This window comes from Stenella coeruleoalba (assembly GCF_951394435.1).
Source record: "Stenella coeruleoalba genome assembly, chromosome: 2".
NCBI lineage: Eukaryota > Metazoa > Chordata > Mammalia > Artiodactyla > Delphinidae > Stenella > Stenella coeruleoalba.
In genome coordinates, this window is record NC_137147.1 from 144,079,223 (window position 1) to 144,098,732 (window position 19,510).

Sequence of the window (19,510 nt, forward strand, 5' to 3'; positions counted from 1 at the left end):
TGCATGTACCTGATTCACTTTGTTATACAGCAGAAACTAACACAACATTGTAAAGCAATTATACTCCAATAAGGATGGTTAAGAAAAAAAAAAAAAAGAAGCGGGTGGTGGGACTTCCCTGGTGGTCCAGTGGTTAAGACTCTGCACTCAATGCAGGGGGTGCAGGTTCGATCCCTGGTTGGGGAACTAAGATCCCGCATGCCACACAGCGGGGCCAAAAAAAAGGAGAGAAGCTGATGGCCTTGCAGGGGAGGTGGAGCACACTCGTAAATAATTACAATGCCAGGTAAAATTATGATCTGCCAGGAATGTGCTGTTGTGTTATTTATAGTTCTTTCCAAATTAGTTTATTTTTCTTTCAAAACTGGTAGTCTATAGTTAAGCGATTATCCAGTATATTAGAACTCCCTGTTCCCTAACTATTCTAGATAAATGAAAGGTTACATTCCTCGATATCAGTGACATCAGGTATTACTAGCAGCCATCAGCATTGTCTGAGAGTCATTCTTCTCATTCAATGACAGGACTGTACCATTCCAGCAAGGTCTTATTGACAGCATCACATCACCTTCTTTGGACATACAATTCACCTGAACTGGATGGGTGAGGAGGATGGATCAGATAATGTGGAAACTTGAACTGTGGTGGGGAGGCTGAGGGCATGCCTTCAGGAAGTTGGATACTTGTGTGGGTGGCAACACAAAAGTAGATGGGCCATGTTATCAAGTGACAACCAGAAATGGGGTCAGTATAGGCACACAGATTGTCCCTGGCTATACAGAATGGGTCTGTCTGAACAGATAGTGGATCTGTGGGGGAGAAGGCTGTAGGGGCAGGAAGAGGATCTGTCTGTCCACTCCACAGATGTGACCACTATGTGATGGTGTGAATTGACTCTTTTATTCTGATTTGGGCTCTATTTTTATCTCCATTTTAAAAGAAAAACAAATTAATGTATTAATTTATATAACCACCATCGAAAGATCATTAAGGAACTATGTCCTTCATATATTAGGAATAGTGCTGGCAGAAAAGGTTGGACTAAAGCCTTTGAATCAAGAATCCAGGGCTTCCCTGGTGGCGCAGTGGTTAAGAATCTGCCTGCCAATGCAGGGAACATGGGTTCGAACCCTGGTCTGGAAAGATCCCACATGCCGCGAAGCAACTAAGCCCGTGAGGCACAACTACTGAGCCTGCGCGTCTAGAGCCTGTGCTCCGCAACAAGAGAAGCCACGACAATGAGAAGCCTGCGCACCGCGATGAAGAGTAGCCCTCGCTCGCCGCAACTAGAGAAAGCTCGCGCACAGAAACGAAAACCCAACACAGCCAAAAGTAAATAAAAAAAAAAAAAAAGAATCCAGAATTCAATGCTGTTACCATTGACATACAGCACAGCCACAAATTAGCATCAAAATATACATCTTACACATTTCCTTATTTACATCTTTTGCCTTGAGAATTTGATGATAAAAATACTTTTTAGATGTGGACATGGTTCCCTTAAAATTAAATGTTGTAAATCATTAATTTAAACAAAGTTGATCGATGAGTTAATACGGGAGCTTGTAATGTTAACCTCTTTGCATTTCAAGCCCCAGGACTGGGATCATGGCTCTGACTCTAAGGGAAGCGATGTGGACAGAGGGGTCTGTTTTGTCCCACGGCCCCTCGAAACCTCAGCTGACCCAAGGACCTCTCCACAAAGACCAATGCAGCACACGCCCAGGGGCCCGGGGAATCTCTGCTTCTACCCACTTGGTCCATTTTGGGGAGGCAATAGTAGGGGTACCCAACCTAGGGTCACCACCTAGAGCTTTGGTATCTGCTTTTTTTATGGGAGCTCAGCCTCTTGAGTAAAATATTTAATTACAGAGCTTATTCATTTGGTTTCTGGCCTTTACACCTACTGGAGACCACGCCTACTGCCCAGAGTAAGTTATTTGTGGGAGGCAGCAGACATAACACTTGAAATCGCTCATGCCTCTGTGCCTTGTAGCTGAAGTGAAATTATTTATGGTATCCAGATTTGTGCCGTCTCCAGTATTAACTCACATTTTGGCTGATTTATTATTTGGCCGGATAGCATTTGCTCTTAGGTCTTGGCAAGAGGCCCCTCCCTGGGGCCCACTCTTTAGACAGCTCTACTGTTGCTCTCTTCTGGTCATTCCTCTTCACTGGGTGAGGAATCCACAGGCCAAGTGATTTATTCACTCAGATCCTTGCTCTGCTTTTAGGTCCAGAATTCCCTGCCAAAGTCCCTGCTTCCAGGACTGGTATGAACCTCTTTTCCTGATCTACCCTTCCAAAGGGAGACCGTGCCATTGGTGTGGTACCACAGGCCCAAAGCGGTGGCTGTGAGGGGGTGCCGAAGTGGCAGGAGCTTGGACGTATGTGGGGTGGGATCATCGTCGTGTGTATATAAGGCCCTTTATGATATGGGCCAGGCCTGCGAGTGGGAAATGACATCAGGCCAGAAGTGCTTTCCTGGAACCACCACATTCTGGTGTGGAGCTCTGAGGAGTTTTGCATCAATCAAACTGATTTTATAGGTCATTATAAACATATATCTGTCAAGGTAGGAAAGGCTAACTGGCCTGTCAAGGCTAACTTGTTAGCTTCAGCTATAATTTTTTTATATTTAGACACATGATATGTGGGCCACCATTTTTCCTGTTCCCCACATGCCACAAATATGGGACTAGGCCTGCTCTTGGAATAGGTTCAATTCTGAGTTCATTTAAAATTTTAATATAAAGGATCTGGTAAGAGACGGGTGAAGTGTGGGTAGTGGGTAGGCGGCTTTCCACCAGGTCAAATGTGACATTGCTACAACTGCCCACATTTCCTGGCCTGCTCTCTGGCCTGGCAGGAGAAACCTTATGTGCATGTGTGTTTAACATCCACTGAGAGCCAGAGAAATATGACTTGGCTGTTTTCAAAGAATTCAAGCCCCACACTGTGCTCTGGTTGTGACAGCTGCCATTCCCCTGCCAAGCAACTCTTCCCAGCTGACTTCCTTAAGCTGTTTGGAGTTAAGAGCTGGGCACTTTGAAGGCCTCTTCCAGGCCAAAAAAGGATGAACTAGAAAGGGAATTGGGGCAGCCTTCCTCGGTTGAACACCACTTCACTTCAGCAAACCCCTAAGCCTTGCTATCTGTTTTGTCAGCTGTAAAATGAGCAGACTATTTCAGCCCTGCCTCAGAGGGCACCAAGCGGCGGGCTTAATTAATGATGAATGTGATGGGCTTTGTCATGTAAAGTCATATATAAATGAAAAGGAGCATTGGAGCTATTTTATCCAAAATCTGGAGTGCATCCTGCTTTCCACTGCCATCGATAAGACTTTACGTCCTGATCACAGACCGCTGCAGACTTCAGGGGTGCAGAAAAACACAGCTGGGCTTGCCTTACCTGAACAGAAAGCAGGGTTGGGTCGTGGAAGTGGAGCACAGAGCAAGCAATCGGTGCATGGTTCAGATTTCTGATGGCAGGCAGCACTGAGATCCACTGGGTCCAGCTGGCGGCAGATGATGGACTGGTTTCTGCAATCAAAATACAAAGAACAGGTGTACCCATTTATTCCTGGGACTGTTCTGGAAAGATCCTTGAGATTGAAAGTGTCACGCTGAGGGGAGAGTTCTTTCCAAAGATCTCCCCTGCCTTTCTCCCTGTTGTCCCTGCCTCGGTTTGCTGGCTGACAGCTCACAGCAGTGGTGTTTTCTTCAGGGACAGTGTTTACTGAGAACAGGCCACAAGGATCAGTCCTGTCTAGGATCCATTCCTTCCTTTAGTCTTGTGTCTTATTCATAAGGATCACAACCCACAGTTCACTTAAAGACACGGGTACATGATTAACCAGAAGTTGTACTGGTCCTGCTGAGAATTGTTGATTACTTTGGCTAACGGGATTTCTGTCCCCTGACATGATTCAGCTAACAGCAGCAAATCGCAACTTTTATATACTTAGTAGACATGATCATTCCTTCCCTTCATCTCCTAGAGCTAGGATGTTACTGGAATGAGACACCATATTCAGCGTTCTAACTATTCTGTACCGCCTCTTGTTAAGGATTAGATGACCTTGAGCTCCTTGAGAAACCCAAGAGGGTCGTAATCATTTTTGCATTACCCTTGACATTAGTGCCTTCCTTATAGGAGACAAAAACAAAAACAAAACCCCCAAGAACTTGTTCAGATGCATTGAAAATGAAAACTCCTCGTGAGATAAAAAATGATAGGAACTCCCACTGTCCATTAGGGAGCTTCCTTTTCAACTTTTCACAAAAATTTCTTGTTGGACGATCTAAGTATTTTATATTGGTTAAGGTCTTCAGCTTCAGCCAGACTTGGGCTTATATGCTTGTTCTGCAAATTACCATTCATGAGACTTTAACTAGCATGGTGCCTTAGTTTCTTCATCTGTAAAGTGGGGAAAATAATACTATCTATCCCAGCAGTCCCCAACCTTTTTGGCACCAGGGACCGGTTTCATGGAAGACAATTTTTCCACAGAGTGGGATGTGGAGCGGAGGGTGGGGAAAAGGTTTCGGGATGATTCAACCACATTCCATTTATTGTGTACTTTATTTCTATTATTATTACATTGTAATATATAATGAAGTAATTATACAACTCACCATAATGCAGAATCAGTGGGAGCCCTGAGCGTGTTTTCACTTGCCACTCACTGATAGGGTTTTGATATGAGTCTACAAGCAGTTGATTTATTGTGGTCTCTGTGCAGTCAAACCTGTCTGCTAATGATAATCTGTATTTGCAGCCACTCCCCAGCGCTAGCATCACCGCCTCAGCTCCACCTCGGATCACCAGGCATTAGATTCTCATAAGGAGCGCGCAGCCTAGATCCCTCACATGCGCAGTTCACAGTAGGGTTCCCGCTCCTATGAGAATCTAATGCCGCTGCTGATCTGACAGGAGGCGGAGCTCAGGCGGTAATGCGAGCGATGGGGAGCGGCTGTAAATACAGATGAAGCTTTGCTCACTCGCCCGCCGCTCACCTCCTGCTGTGAGGCCCGGTTCCTAACAGGGTTGGGGACCCCTAATCTATCTCATAGAGAAATTATAAAGATTAAATGTGATAATCTATGCAAAGTGTTTAGCACAGTGCCTGGCACAAAATCAGTGCTCAGATAATACCATCCTCCTCATCCTCCTCCTCATCATCATTGTTAGAGATTATAGGGGAAGGAGTCTCGGTTGCTCTCAGAGCCTAAGAGTACAGCCTTCAGATTTAGTAACCTGCCCCATGGTTCCATTAATGTTACCTTATTAATCTGAAGCAGGAGCCCATGTAAGTCAGAACCTCCAGATTTTCTGCTTCTAGTCTTTGATTTCAGGTTTTATTCTTTGGATACCTAGAGAAGTATGAATAAGATAGCTTTCATTCAGACATAATTTGAGGGCTGTTTAAAAAGGCACTTTGCAAATTAACTTCTTGTACATATGCCTCAGTAATTCTGTTGGTTGTAAAATATATTGTTAGGCGATGTGGATCCTGGTAAACAGGCTCATTTCCAATGTCCTTGGTGGGTCTTTTGTTTAAACTGGTTTCTCCCCTTAATGTGTGGTCCCTAGATTTGAAAACAAAAGTTTTTGTTGCAGACATTCATCATCAATGAAGTTCATGATGAAGGCCTTTTCACTTAACAAACTATGTTTAGGTACTGTTCAGTGTTTGAAGGCAGAGCTACAGTGAGGCAGTCTGAACGGGAGGACTTAGAGCCACTGGCTGCCTTGACAACAGTTTGGAGGGAGTAGGCACCTTAGGGGGTCTTAGTTCAGTCTGTGCCTCCTTTTTAAAGAGCTTCTGTGCATCCACTTCCACAGGGGTGGGCCCCAGGAGTCACTACCACCCCAAGTGCCTACGGCTGATTGGAGGAGACGCTCCTGACCCAAGCTGAGATTCTGTCTGCAGGACGTCTGGAATGCGGACACAACCCTTCTGGTCAGTCACTATTGGCCTAGATCTAGGACAGCATACAATAAGGGGCTGGCATGGCCATTTTCACGATGTACTCTGGGAGGCAGAAAAAACTGGAATGTAGCAAAAGATGACTAAAAGCGTCAGGGAGAAGTAGAGATGAGAAACCAGGTCGCCCCTGGGAGAAAAGGGGAGGTGGCAAGAGAATAGCTGTCTGCGTTCCCATGGGCCTCTCAGGGCTTTGTTCTAACCCCCTTGAGGCCCAGCTGCCCTTCCGGCTCTGGCCCATGTCCAGTCCACTCTCTGTTTTAGCTCAGGCAACCTTGAACTGTATCTGTTACGTGAAACCCAAGGAGCCTTGGCTGAGTGAGTGAGCTGGCACTGAGAGAGAGGCCACACCAGGCGGGGTCCACATGGGGATGCCCACCCAGGGGGATCCCATCACACTGGCCTGCCAAAATCAGACATGCATACAAGTAATTTTTGCTGATGATAAAACTGAATAGAACAGATTCATAGTTATTCCAAAACAGTGTTCTCTCCTAGTCACTTCCTGAAATGCTTTTTTGTGTAGTAGGAAGCAGCTGGCATTATAGATGGCACACCCATAATTGCGTCTAACCCTGAATATTTTTAAAGGGGTACGTGTACCTACAGCTGTCATTGGTCATGCATGTTGCAGGAAACAAAGCAAAACACAACGCGATAGGCACTGGTCTCTTCTAAGGAGCTATCAGTCCCCATCACTGTGCCACTTGACATTCATCTATAGCTTTGGCCCTCCCCCAGATTCAGGGCCCAATCCTGTCTCTAGCTGAAGGCTTTAAGGCCCTGTTTCAGTAGTGCAGGGGACAAAGTTAGGATATCCTGTAACTTGTCCTGCTCTGATCAAATGCCCTGGTTCTGGCCTCTGGGCTTTTGCCTTCAACCAGGCATCGAGTCCCTCTTCTAATTCCCTGTTGTAGAGCCTGAGTTCTCGATTCCTCAGGCTTTAGCTCCTGCCTCCATAACCTGACCAGAACCCTGGTCTCTTCAAAATCAGGACTCTAACTTGCTTACGTCTATTTTCTCCAGGTAACACCCCTGAAAGGCAGACCGAGCTGGGAGCTTGCTGTCACTTGTCCTGTCTGTCCCACACTGCCCACACTGTCTAGGTCACTCCCACTGTTTCTCCCATTCCCCCACCCCCACTTTCACCACTGCCAATAATCATATTTGCTCCACGTATGGGACGCCTACCTTTTGCTACCTTCTAGGTCTTTCTAACACTGAATCTCTCTCAATTATCATGTCACCTGTTACTCCTCTCAGGACCCATGTGGTCCTGCAGCTCTGCCTGCCTGGCAGACCTCCTCCACTGATTTCAGCTGGGCACCAATCACAAAGCCTTGCACACAGCAAGGTGACAGGGAGGCGGGGTGGCATGGTGGAATGAGCATGACATGAACATGGGCATCCCGAGCAGACCTGGGTTCAAATCCTTGCTCCTCCACTTGCACCTGTTCCCTAATGCCTGTAGGACTCAGAGGTACAAGGTATTGTTGAAAGAATTATATTATGAGATAATGTGCCTGTCAAAATATAGCAGTTATTTTATAAAATACCAAATTTAGCTTTTTTTTGGGGGGGGGCAGGGCCTGCACCGCGCAGCATGTGGGATCTTAGTTCCCCGACCAGGCATCAAACCTGCATCCCCTGCATTGGAGGCGTGGAGTCTTCACCACTGGACTGCCAGGAAAGTCCCCACCAAATTTAGCATTTAATAAAACACATCTGTCTTTCTTTCTTGAACTTATATTTCTAACAGCTTTATTGAGATATCCACATATCATTCAACCCACTGATTTAAAGGGTACAATTCAATGGTTTTTAGTATATTCACTGGACTTAGATTTCTTAAAATGTAATTATAGCATAAGGGATATGAGGATTAATAAGTTAAAAAGATGTAAGATTTTAGTCAGTTATAATTTTATGTAAATCAAGAGTGTGATGCCATTGCATTGTCAAAAAACTTATGCGATTTTGGGCTGTACAGATACACAGGTGATGATAAGAACAAGATGGATAGTGGTTCCTTGTTATTCTGAGCAGGACATGTGTTCAGTCCTTGGGCCTAGTTTAAGAGGGATATGGGCAAATTGGAGCATGTCCAGAGAAACATGAAAAGGGTGACGAGAAACAGCAAATACTGTTTGTAGGAGCCTATGATATTCACCCTGGAGAAGTAAATCCAAAGAGGAAATGAAACCCCATCCTCAATTAGCTCTGGGTTGTCATTTGGAAAATGAATGACATGTGTTTTCTATGTTCTTTCGCTAGGCCAGAACCTCAATAAGTGAATTTAAGTTAAAAGCAAGCAGATTTTTTCTTTTTAACATCTTCATTGGAGTATAATTGCTTTACAATGTTGTGTTAGTTTCTGCTGTATAACAAAGTGAATCAGCTATATGCATATGTATATCCCCATATCCCCTCCCTCTGCGTCTCCCTCCCACCCTCCTTATCCCACCCCTCTAGGTGGTCGCAGAGCACCGAGCTGATCTCCCTGTGCCATGCAGCTGCTTCCCACTAGCTATCTATTTTACATTTGGTAGTGTATATATGTCAATGCTACTCTCTCACTTCGTCCCAGCTTACCCTTCCCCCTCCCCTTGTCCTCAAGTCCATTCTCTACATCTGTGTCTTTATTCCTGTCCTTCCCCTAGGTTCATAAGAACCATTTATTTTTTTAGATTCCATGTATATGTGTTAGCATACGGTATTTGTTTTTCTCTTTCTGACTTACTTCACTCTGTATGACAGACTCTAGGTCCATCCGCCTCACTACGAACAACTCAATTTCGTTTCTTTTTATGGCTGAGTAACATTCCACTGTATATATGTGCCACATCTTCTTTATCCATTCATCTGTCAATGGACACTTAGGTTGCTTCCATGTCCTGGCTATTGTACATAGAAGTAAGCAGATTTTGACATGATATAAAGGAGCAATTAAAGCTGTCTAAAATTGGGGTGGATCGTCCCTTCCTAACCTGAAATTCTGTATTTAATATATTACCTCTTTAATAGCAAGTCAGAGAGCTACACCTTATAGAGCTTTGACTCTGTTATGTGTCGAGCTCAGGTGGGTAAAATGATCAAGTAGGTCACCCCTTGTTTACTTAAGGCTAATCATTCAGTTTGGGTGAGTCTAGTAGTCCATTCTTCCTCCCATTTTTCATTCCCACTCTCTGCTTTTTGATCAGAGGAAAGAGAAAAGAAAGCCCCAAATCGTCAATATGGGTATTTTATTAGCACTTCTGATGATAATGGAAATATTTCTAAAATAAGACTTTGGCATTACCTGATCAGGATATTGTGCTCATCTCTTCCCTGCTCTGTGTAAGGGACTGCATCTTAGCGTTTGAAACTCGCCATGGTGGAAACACCTACAGAAATTAGCAAATACGGCAGACCATCTTCCCCCAGCTCATCGACCAGTGCCCACTGCTTTAGCATCCACACCACCCAGTGATGACAGAGCTGGCACCGTTAATAACGATGACAGACCTTCTACTAGATTTTTGGACCATGTGTCTCTATAAGAAATACATTTATAGACAACGGTATTTAACTTTCATATAAGGGCAATTTGGAATTTAAGTAGTTTAGTGTAATTAACTAGTTTCAGATGAGCGGAATATTTAGGGGAAAGTATTTGGGAAAAACTGGACTCATTCTCAACTGCTTTCTAGACCACATCTCTTTTTTCTTTAAGGAAACCCCATAATAACCATGGTCTGTATATTTGAAGAGTCTGTTATGCACAGCTACTTATGCAGTGACCATGTGACAGACTAGGAAGACATGTCCAAGATGAAGGCCCTCTGGAAGTGGGAAGATAAAGCTCTCTGCTGGCCAGTACTCCTTGTGCCACCTATTGGATTTTGAAAGAACAATCTCTCAGCTTTTGATTCAAAGGTAAGACTCCAGCAAGTATTTTCCGCAGATGGAACATATTCGTAATCTTCCTTAAGGCAGAACTATTGTAAAAACTTTGCATTGTATGCGTTGTTATGAGGGAAATCACCATCAGCCCAAGATTCCCAGGGCCAACTGGTTTCTTTATCATCAACAAGCTCCAGGAATTATAGTCGGCATTTATTGAGCACTCGCAGTATACTATGTACCTTACAAGCATTCTCTCATTTTATCTTCATCTAACCTTATGTGATGGGTATAAATATTTTCATTTTACAGATGGGGAAACAACTTCAAGTGGTTAAGTGGCTATTAGAGTTAAAAAGTTTCTGTGATCCTAGGAAACAGGATTTACATTGCCTACTGCTTTGTATACAGCAGACATTCCATACATAGTTGAATCAGTTTTTTAATGTGAATAAATAGAGCACCATTCTTCTTAATACTTTGAGCCCTTTGACCTATTAGCCTTTTAAGCAGCTTTTATCTAATGGAAAATCAGAATGATTTTCATTTATTTTGCTTCTACGTACATTCCAAGGGCAGAGCTCCCTGTAATATCTCATTAACCCTACAATGACATAGAATTATTTTCCCAATTTTAGAAACAAGTTAATGGAGGCTTAGCAGGAATTAGGTTGTCTTTTGATGTTTTCATCACACCAAGTCAAGGCAGAGGAAAGACCAAAGGCATGCATTAAGAAGAACCTAGTTCCTACTGTATAACACAGGGAACTATATTCAATATTCTGTGATAAGCCATAATAGAAAAAATAGGAAAAAGAGCAGGTATATATGTATAACTGAATCGCTTTGCTGTACAGTAGAAATTAACACAACATTGTAAATCAACTATACTTCAATAATAATAAAAAAAAGAACCTAGTAAAGTTATGACCAGAAAAAAGGGTTCTAGATAAACCCGGAGGGAAACAGTCCTCAGAGAGTGACCACAAGTCAGTTCTGCTGAGTATGTCACTCAATGGACAGAGTTCTGTGCTTACTAAGCACTGTAGTAGGCATGGGGGAGATAAGACCAAATCCTGATTTTGAGAAGCCTATGGGCTTTTAGGGAAGAGAAGACAGAGACACATACACATAAGGAAAGTGAATTTGCAGTACGAGAGACTAAAAAGGAAAAGCAGACAAGACAGCGGTGGTCATTGAGAAACAATTAACGCAGGCAATAAGCATTGCAGGAGTTCAGAAAAGGGAGCGATTATATTTGCATAAATTTACGCTGACCTCAGCATCTTCACTATGAGCTGTGGGAAGACAATGAAGTTTGAGAGAGCACCTGGCTTCCAAGGAGCTCACTTTCTTCCCTGGAGACTTGAGCAGATCATGAGAGGGTTTGCAGCAAGTAGCCAGAGAGATGAGATGATGAGAGCCAGAGACCTGATGATCAAGACCAGCAAGATGGTGCTGGGACAGCTCACGTGGCTACTGAGCCTGGATGTTCTGAATTATTAATGATGTTTCTCTCTCTGTATTTTTCCCGCTTTCTACCTTTAAGCAAAAGTAGCCTGGAGTTCTTCCTGGACTTTGCTTTTGAAATTTTTAAGCCCTCCAGAGAACTCTCAACCTTGGCTCCTCTTGGAATCACCTGGGGAGTTTTTAAAACACTGCCACCTGGGTCCCACCCCCAAATACTCTAATTGACCTAGGGTGCTCCTTCGGTGATTCTAATGAGCAATCAAGTTTGAGTATCATTGACTTAAAGGGTTCCTTGACACGATAAGAGAGAATGAAATTTGCCAGAGTGAACAAAGTATCTTGGAGAAACAGGAGAGCTGGGGAACTTCCCTGCTCCAATCTAGAGAAATAGTCTTGACTTGCTACCCTGGAGTAGTAGGGATCTGGGTCGGGCTTCCCCACAGCCCCATGGGGGAGGTAGGAAGACTCCAGAGAGAGTGGCTGTGTGGTGGCCAGGGCTTCTCACACTGGGATATACACACAGATCACAGGGGATCTTGTTAAAATGTAGGTTCTGACTCAGTAGGTCTGGATGGGGCCTGAGAGTCTGCATTTCCAAAAAGTTCCTAGGTGATCCCAATGCTGCTGGTCCACAAACTGGCAAAGATCTGCATAGCCAAGACCTAGGCCATCTACCTTAAGATTCTCGTATCCATCTAAAGCAACAGATAGGAGGAGCCATGACCTGTCAAACCTGAAGGGTTCCACAGACAGGGACAGTAGACATCTGTGCAGTGACCTGGTTAGACTGACAACCGAGAAGCAGATGGACCCCATCTGCAAAGCCTTCTAGACTAAAAGGGGAGCATATCCTGTCAGGGGGTACTGGCAGGTCACAGATGACCCATTCAAAAGGGGTCTAGAAACCAGAGGGCAAGAGAAGCCAGCTGATACGGCCCATCAAAGTCAGCCTCCCGGGCATAGAGCAGGGCGAAGGATGGGCACAGACCTGGTGGGGGACACATACAGGAAACTTAGCACAATCCTCAAGAATGAGGTGAAGTGTTCGCCAGGCCAGCTATCTTAGTCTGTTTGGGCTGCTATAACAAAATACTATGGACTGGGTAGTTTAAACACTAGACATTTATTTCTTACAGTTCTGGAGGCTGGGAAGTCCAAGATCCAGGCATCAACAGACTTGGTGTCTAGTGAGAGCCTGCTTCTTGGTTGATAGATGGCATACTTCTGTGTCCTTACACGACAGAAGGAGTGAGGGAGCTCTCTGGGGCCTCTTTGGGGCATGAATTCTATAATGGAGTAGGACCCTATGGGGCCTTCCCGGAACAGACCCCCCCACCCACTCAATGTCCTCCCCGCCCTCTTGTTTGTAGAAAAGCTGTAGTCTCCCAGGCCTCCGCTGAGTCACAAAAGCCTGCCTCAAGAATTAATGATTGAAAGGATGTGAACATGTAATGACAAAACTAGCAGTTGGGCCAGGAGAACTGCTAAGAATTTAAACAGTCAAACAGCCATATGGCAGTCACAGAATTTTTAGTTCCTCCCTGAAGTACCTGAATAACAATATCTGATGCACATTTCCTGAGTTGTTTTACAGATGCTAAAATCGCCACCAAATGGAAGAAGTTAACTATTTGATGACCATAAGCACTTAGCCCCCAGACCTACTGGAGCCTAAGGACTGGTAATGTTGATCCCTGTGACCCCACCCTGTTACCTCACCATCAACCACAACTCTTCGATTCACACACCCTGTGACTCCCCTCCCTCACCTTGCCTTTAAAAATGCTTCCTTGAGGGGCTTCCCTGGTGGCGCAGTGGTTGAGAGTGCGCCTGCCGATGCACGGGATACGGGTTCGTGCCCGGGTCTGGGAAGATCCCACATGCCGCGGAGCGGGCTCCGTGAGCCATGGCCGCTGAGCCTGCGCATCCGGAGCCTGCGCTTCCGGAGCCTGCGCTTCCGGAGCCTGCGCTTCCGGAGCCTGCGCTCCGCAACGGGAGAGGCCACAACAGTGAGAGGCCCGCGTACCGCCAAAAAAAAAAATGCTTCCTTGAAACCCACTGAGGAGTTCAGGTCTTTTGAGCACAAGTGGCCTGTTCTCCTTGCTCAGCCCAGCAATAAACCTTTCTTTGCTCTCATCCCAACTCCAGCATTTCAGTTTGTTTGGCCTCACTGCGTGTCGGGCACACGAACTTGGGTTTGACAACAATTCCAACATGAGGGCTCCATCCTAATGACCTAATCACCTCCCAAAGGCCCCACCCTCCAATACTATCACATTGGGGGTTAGGATTCAACATATGAATTTTGTGGGGGACGCAAACATTTGGTCTATAGTACCAGCCCAATGGGGGCTCAGCCTCAGTCAGAAATTAAGTTGGTATGGAAAATAAAGAAAATGACACCAGCGTTTGCATCTGAGACTCTTACCCCTTAAGATTGGAGCTTACCTGAAGTGTCAAGGATCCTCATGAGTGGCAGATGAATCGCAACCCGAACAGCAGAGCTCTGGGGATAATATTTGTGAACCTGTTGGAGAGCTGATGTGCAGAGAAGAGGTGGGTTTCAGAAGTTGCTGCTGCTTTCAGGAATGTGTTGAGAATAAGCCACACATGCTTTGCAACCTGCCAACAGGTGGACAATAGAAGGAAGAGAAAAAGAATGCTGCCTTGTTAAAGTTTTCCTGACAATGTGGATTTCTTTGAGCTTCTCAGAAAAATACTTAGAAAGGCAGGGGTAAGAAAAGTTAACTTTAGGGCCCCACCTCACACCCTGAATTTCTTAAACATCAAGACTAAACTAAACCTCTGACCATCTTTCTGGGAAAAGAAGGGCACAAGCCTGAGGAACTCCAACCTAGGGGAAAGTGGCTAACTGACCTATTTAGAACTGGTTTTGGCTGGTTTGAAGTTTAGCATCAGTGGGTTCCTGGCTTACCCTGAACACCTGTGAGTTTTCCCAGCGTCTGAAGTTTGGCAAAGGAGGAAGGGGGTGGAAATGGCCGCACACTTAAGGTGAAGTGCTGAAAAGGAGGGTTCAGCAGCACCTTCTCAGACCTGGCCAGATAGAACAGCTGGAAAGTCTCTGGTTGCAGAGAGCGGGGGCTACTCTTCGTTAAGGTGCGCCGGCTTCTCATTGCGGTGGCTTCTCTTGTTGTGGAGTACGGGCTCTAGATGCGTGGGCTTCAGTAATTGTGGCATATGGGCTCAGTAGTGGTGGCTCGAGGGCTCTAGAGTGCAGGCTCAGTAGCTGTGGCGCACGGGCTTAGTTGCTCTGTGGCATGTGGGATCTTCCCAGACCAGGGCTCGAACCCATGTCCTCTGCGTTGGCAGGCGGATTCTTAACCACTACACCACCAGGGAAGTCCCCAGCACACAGAATTTCAACTGGCACTTCTCAGTCCTTTGGGAAGCCTGGCAGGAGCTCCTTGTGCAGGCCTGAGAGTAGGCTGCCAAGGCAAAGGGACTCTGTGTCCCTGCACCTGCCTGCATGTCCCTTTATCTGCCATCAGTGCAAGGGCCTGGGGACATGTTACAAGAAACTGAGCTTTGGACGAGGAGGCAGAGTTATAAATAGAGTCCAGGTCTTCTTGACCTTGAGTTTTATTTCTCACACTATTACAGTGTCTCAGAAGTTGAAGGCTTTTGACAATGTGACTGTACTGGGCATTGGTTAAGTAACTGAAGCAATAACTAGGCCTGATGATTAGAAATTGTTCTGAGACCTACTACACATCAAGTGCCAAAATAAATTCCAGGTTAGGGAGTTCTGTGGTGGGCTAGTGGTTAGGATTCTGGGCTTTCACTTCCATGGCCCACGTTCAATCCCTGGTTGGAGAACTGAAATCCTGCAAGCTGAGCTGCAAGGCAAGAAAAAAAATTCCAGGTTAATTAAAAAGTTAAAGAATAAATACTACAACAAAAGAATTAAAAGAAAGCATAGGCAAATATTTAGCTGATCCTAAGGGGGCCAAGGCCTGTCTAAACACAATAGCAAAAAGGAAAAAAATTATAGATTTGAAATATATATAAATTCCTCTATGATTAAAAAATTGCCAAAATTTAATAGGAAAAAAGTTGGGAAAATATTTGCAGTATTTATGACCAGTGGTTAATATCGTTAATCTAGAAGGATACATAAAGAAATAGATGATCATCTCACTTTAGAAGTGCTAATGGCCAATAAGCATTTGAAAAATATTAATGAAGACAACAGTGAAACATGATAAAAAATGTTTTGCAATGGTTAATTTTATGTGTATTTTACTACAATAAAAAATGGGGGCTTCCCTGGTGGCACAGTGGTTGAGGGTCCACCTGCTGATGCAGGGGACATGGGTTCGTGTCCCGGTCTGGGAAGATCCCACATGCTGCGGAGCGGCTGGGCCCGTGAGCCATGGCCGCTGGGCCTGCACATCCAGAGCCTGTGCTCCGCAGCAGGAGAGGCCACAACAGTGAGAGGCCCACGTACTGCAAAAAAAAAAAAAAAAAGGGATGGAAAAGGATATAGTTATGTGCAAAGAATTGAAATCTTAGGTAGGAAGAAGAGATTAAAGAGCTTACAGGAAAGTGAATTTCCTTTAATACTCAGTCTTATCCTTGCATGTGTTTGGAGACTTTCCAGAGAGTAGTTCCCAAACTCTAGTAGATGGTGAAGTATTTTTACTGCTCTATGGGGAAATGAGAAGACAGCATAGTCAGCTTTTCCAAAAGTTAAACATTTTCAGTGTTTACCATGAGCGTAGTCTTTCACACCTGTTTGTTATTACAGGCTTTTTTTTTTTGTAATTTGTAGTGATAATTTTTTGAGAAAGAGAATGTGTATGGGTCTCTAAAATGTCTGCATCTGGCTCACAAGAGAGCTGACAACACAACGTTCTCCCTCAAATTAGGGGAAGACAGTGACAAGTCCAGACACTTGCAAACAACTACTCTCAATTTTCATGGAAGACTTACAGCAAAGTTTCATTTACTATTCCATAATACATGATATTATGACAAAATACCATTTACTTCTTTTGGATTGACTGAGACAGGGAAAAACTTAATATCCAGTATTGTCAAGGTTGTGAAGAAAGGGGCATTCTCAGACATTTACATCTGGATTGTAAATTGGTTTGACTTTTCCGGAGGGTAATTTGGCAGTTTATATTATAAATCTTAAAATGTGCATAACTTTTGACTCAGCAATTCCTTTTTAGGAATATCCTAAGGATGATCAAGGATGGACACCAAGACTTATCTACAAGAATGTTTACTATAGCGTTATTTTAATAGTGAAAAATTGTGGGGATGGAGTATTGAGTGTTATATTTGACAGATTTGGGCGGTGGGTAGAGGGGTATTCATTATTGTATTAATTTTCTGTTGTTGCTCTAACAAATTACTACATAAAGTTAGTGGCTTAAAACAACACAAATTTATGTGCAACATCATGGATGGACCTTGAGCACCTTATGCTAAGTGAGATAAGCCAGACAGAGAAGAACAAGTACTGTATATTATATGTAGAATCTAAAAAAATCAAACTTGTAAAAAATACCCCAAGAAACAGAGTAAAATGGTGGTTACCAAGGAATGGGAAGTGGGGGGTAAGATTGATGGTGTTTAAGGGTACAAACTTGTAACGAGTACTAAAATAGCCATAAAGATTTTTTTTAACATCTTTATTGGAGTGTAATTGCTTTACAATGTTGTGTAGTTTCTGCTGTATAACAAAGTGAATCAGCTATATGCATACATATATCCCCATATCCCCTCCCTCTTGTGCCTCCTGCCACCCTCATCCCACCCCTCTAGGTGGTCACAAAGCACCAAGCTGATCTCCCCGAATGATGCAGCTGCTTCCCACTAGCTATCTATTTTACATTTGGTAGTGTATATAAGTCCATGCCATTCTCTCACTTCATCCCAGCTTACCCTTCCTCCTCCCCGTGTCCTCAAGTCCATTCTCTACGTCTGTGTCTTTATTCCTGTCCTGCCCCTAGGTTCATCAGAACCATTTTTTCTTTAGATTCAATATATATGAGTTAGCATGTAGTATTTGTTTTTCTCTTCCTGACTTACTTCACTTTGTATGACAGGTTCTAGGTCCATCCTCCTCACTACAAATAATTCAATTTCATTTCTTTTTATGACTAATATTCCATTGTATGTATGTGCCACATCTTCTTTATCCATTCATCTGTGGATGGACACTTAGGTTGCTTCCAGGTCCTGGCTATTGTAAAGAGTGCTGCAATGAACATTGTGGTATGTGACACATTTTGAATTATGGTTTTCTCAGGGTATATGCCCAGTAGTGGGATTGCTGGGTCATACGGTAGTTCTATTCTTAGTTTTTTAAGGAACCTCCATACTGTTCTCCATAGCAGCTGTAACAATTTACATTCCCACCAACAGTACAAGAGGGTTCCCTTTTCTCCACACCCTCTCCAGCATTTATTGTTTATAGATTTTTTGATGATGGCCATTCTGACTGGTGTGAGGTGATACCTCATTGTAGTTTTGATTTGCATTTCTCTAGTGATTAGTGATGTTGAGCATCTTTTCATGTGTTTGTTGGCAATCTGTATATCTTCTTTGGAGAAATGTCTATTTAGGTCTTCTGCACATTTTTGGATTGGGTTGTTTTTTTGATATTGAGCTGCATGAGCTGCTTGTATATTTTGGAGATTAATCCTTTGTCAGTTGCTTCATTTGCAAATATTTTCTCGTATTCTGAGGGTTGTCTTTTCATCTTTTTTTATGGTTTCCTTTGCTGTGCAAAATCTTTTGTTTCATTAGGTCCTATTTGTTTATTTTTGTTTTTACTTCCATTTCTCTAGGAGGTGGGTCAAAAAGGATTTTGTTGTGATTGATGTCACAGAGTGTTCTGCCTATGTTTTCCTCTAAGAGTTTTATAGTGCCTGGCCTTACATTTAGGTCTTTAATCCATTTTGAGTTTATTTTTTTGTATGGTATTAGAGAGTGTTCTAATTTCATTCTTTTACATGTAACTGTCCAGTTTTCCCAGCACCACTTATGGAAGAGGCTGGCTTTTCTTCATTGTATATTCTTGCCTCCTTTATCAAAAATAATGTGACCATATGGGCGTGGGTTTACCTCTGGGCTTTCTATCCTGTTCCATTGATCTATATTTTTGTTTTTGTGCCAATACCATACTTAGCATACTGTCTTGATTACTGTAGCTTTGTAGTAGAGTCTGAAGTCTGGGAGCCTGGTTCCTCCAGCTCCGTTTTTCTTTCTCAAGATTTCTTTGGCTATTTGGGGTCTTTTGTATTTCCATACAAATTGTGCATTTTGTTCTAGTTCTGTGAAAAATGCCAGTGGTAGTTTGATAGGGATTGCATTGAATCTGTAGATTGCTTTGGGTAGTAGAGTCATTTTCACAATGTTGATTCTTCCAATCCAAGAACATGGTATATCTCTCCATCTGTTTGTATCATCTTTAATTTCTTTCATCAGTGTCTTATAGTTTTCTGCACACAGGTCGTTTGTCTCCTTAGGTAGGATTATTCCTAGGTATTTTATTCTTTTTGTTGCAGTGGTAAATGGGAGTGTTTCCTTAATTTTTCTTTCAGATTTTTCATCATTAGTGTATAAAGAGTTAATATACAGTTTATTGAACATAGAATATTGTAAGAATGTAATGTGATAATTATTGTTACAATGGCAACCATATTACATAAATATATCAGAGTAACACATGTATACCTTAAATTTATACAATGTGACGTCAACTGTATTCAAAAAAATAAATAAATGTTAAAAATAGATAAAACAACACAAATTTGTTATCTTACAGTTCTGTAGTTCAAAGTCTGACCTGGGTCTCACTGGGAGAAAAATTGAGGTGCTGGCAGGGCTGTGTTCCTTCTGGAGGTTCTAGGGGAAAGTCCATTTCCTTGTCTTTTCCAGCTTCTAGAGGCTGCCTGCAATCCTTGGCTCACCATCCCCTTCTTCCATCTTCAAAGCCAACAACATGGCATCTCTCAGGCTCTTCTTTCATCACCACATGTCTCTCTCTTTCTTTCTCTTCCACTTTTAAGGATAATCCAGGATAATTTTCCTAGTTTAAAGCCAGCTAATTAGCAATCTTATTCCCACCTGCTATATAACTACAGGTCCTGGGGATTAAGAAGTCTTTGGGGGCCATGATTCTGCATACAT

The 19,510-nt window shown here is 43.4% G+C and overlaps 1 protein-coding gene across 5 annotated transcripts in view; it reads right to left on the reverse strand.

Annotated features, from left to right (window-relative positions):
* Positions 1 to 19,510, reverse strand: part of LACTB (lactamase beta) — a 62,128-nt gene that overhangs the window by 13,439 nt on the left and 29,179 nt on the right. For 2 of the 5 annotated variants that reach the window (XR_013827115.1, XR_013827116.1), the window contains exons 9-13: positions 15,902 to 16,008; positions 14,277 to 15,198; positions 13,790 to 13,963; positions 5,286 to 5,375; positions 3,412 to 3,542 (exon numbers count right to left, since the gene is read on the reverse strand). The gene's annotated coding sequence lies outside the window, so the exon portion shown is untranslated. Of the gene's footprint in view, positions 1 to 3,411; positions 3,543 to 5,285; positions 5,376 to 13,789; positions 13,964 to 14,276; positions 15,199 to 15,645; positions 15,809 to 15,901; positions 16,009 to 19,510 lie in introns of those variants that run through there. The other 3 variants (XR_013827113.1, XR_013827114.1, XR_013827117.1) reach the window with 3 other exon arrangements.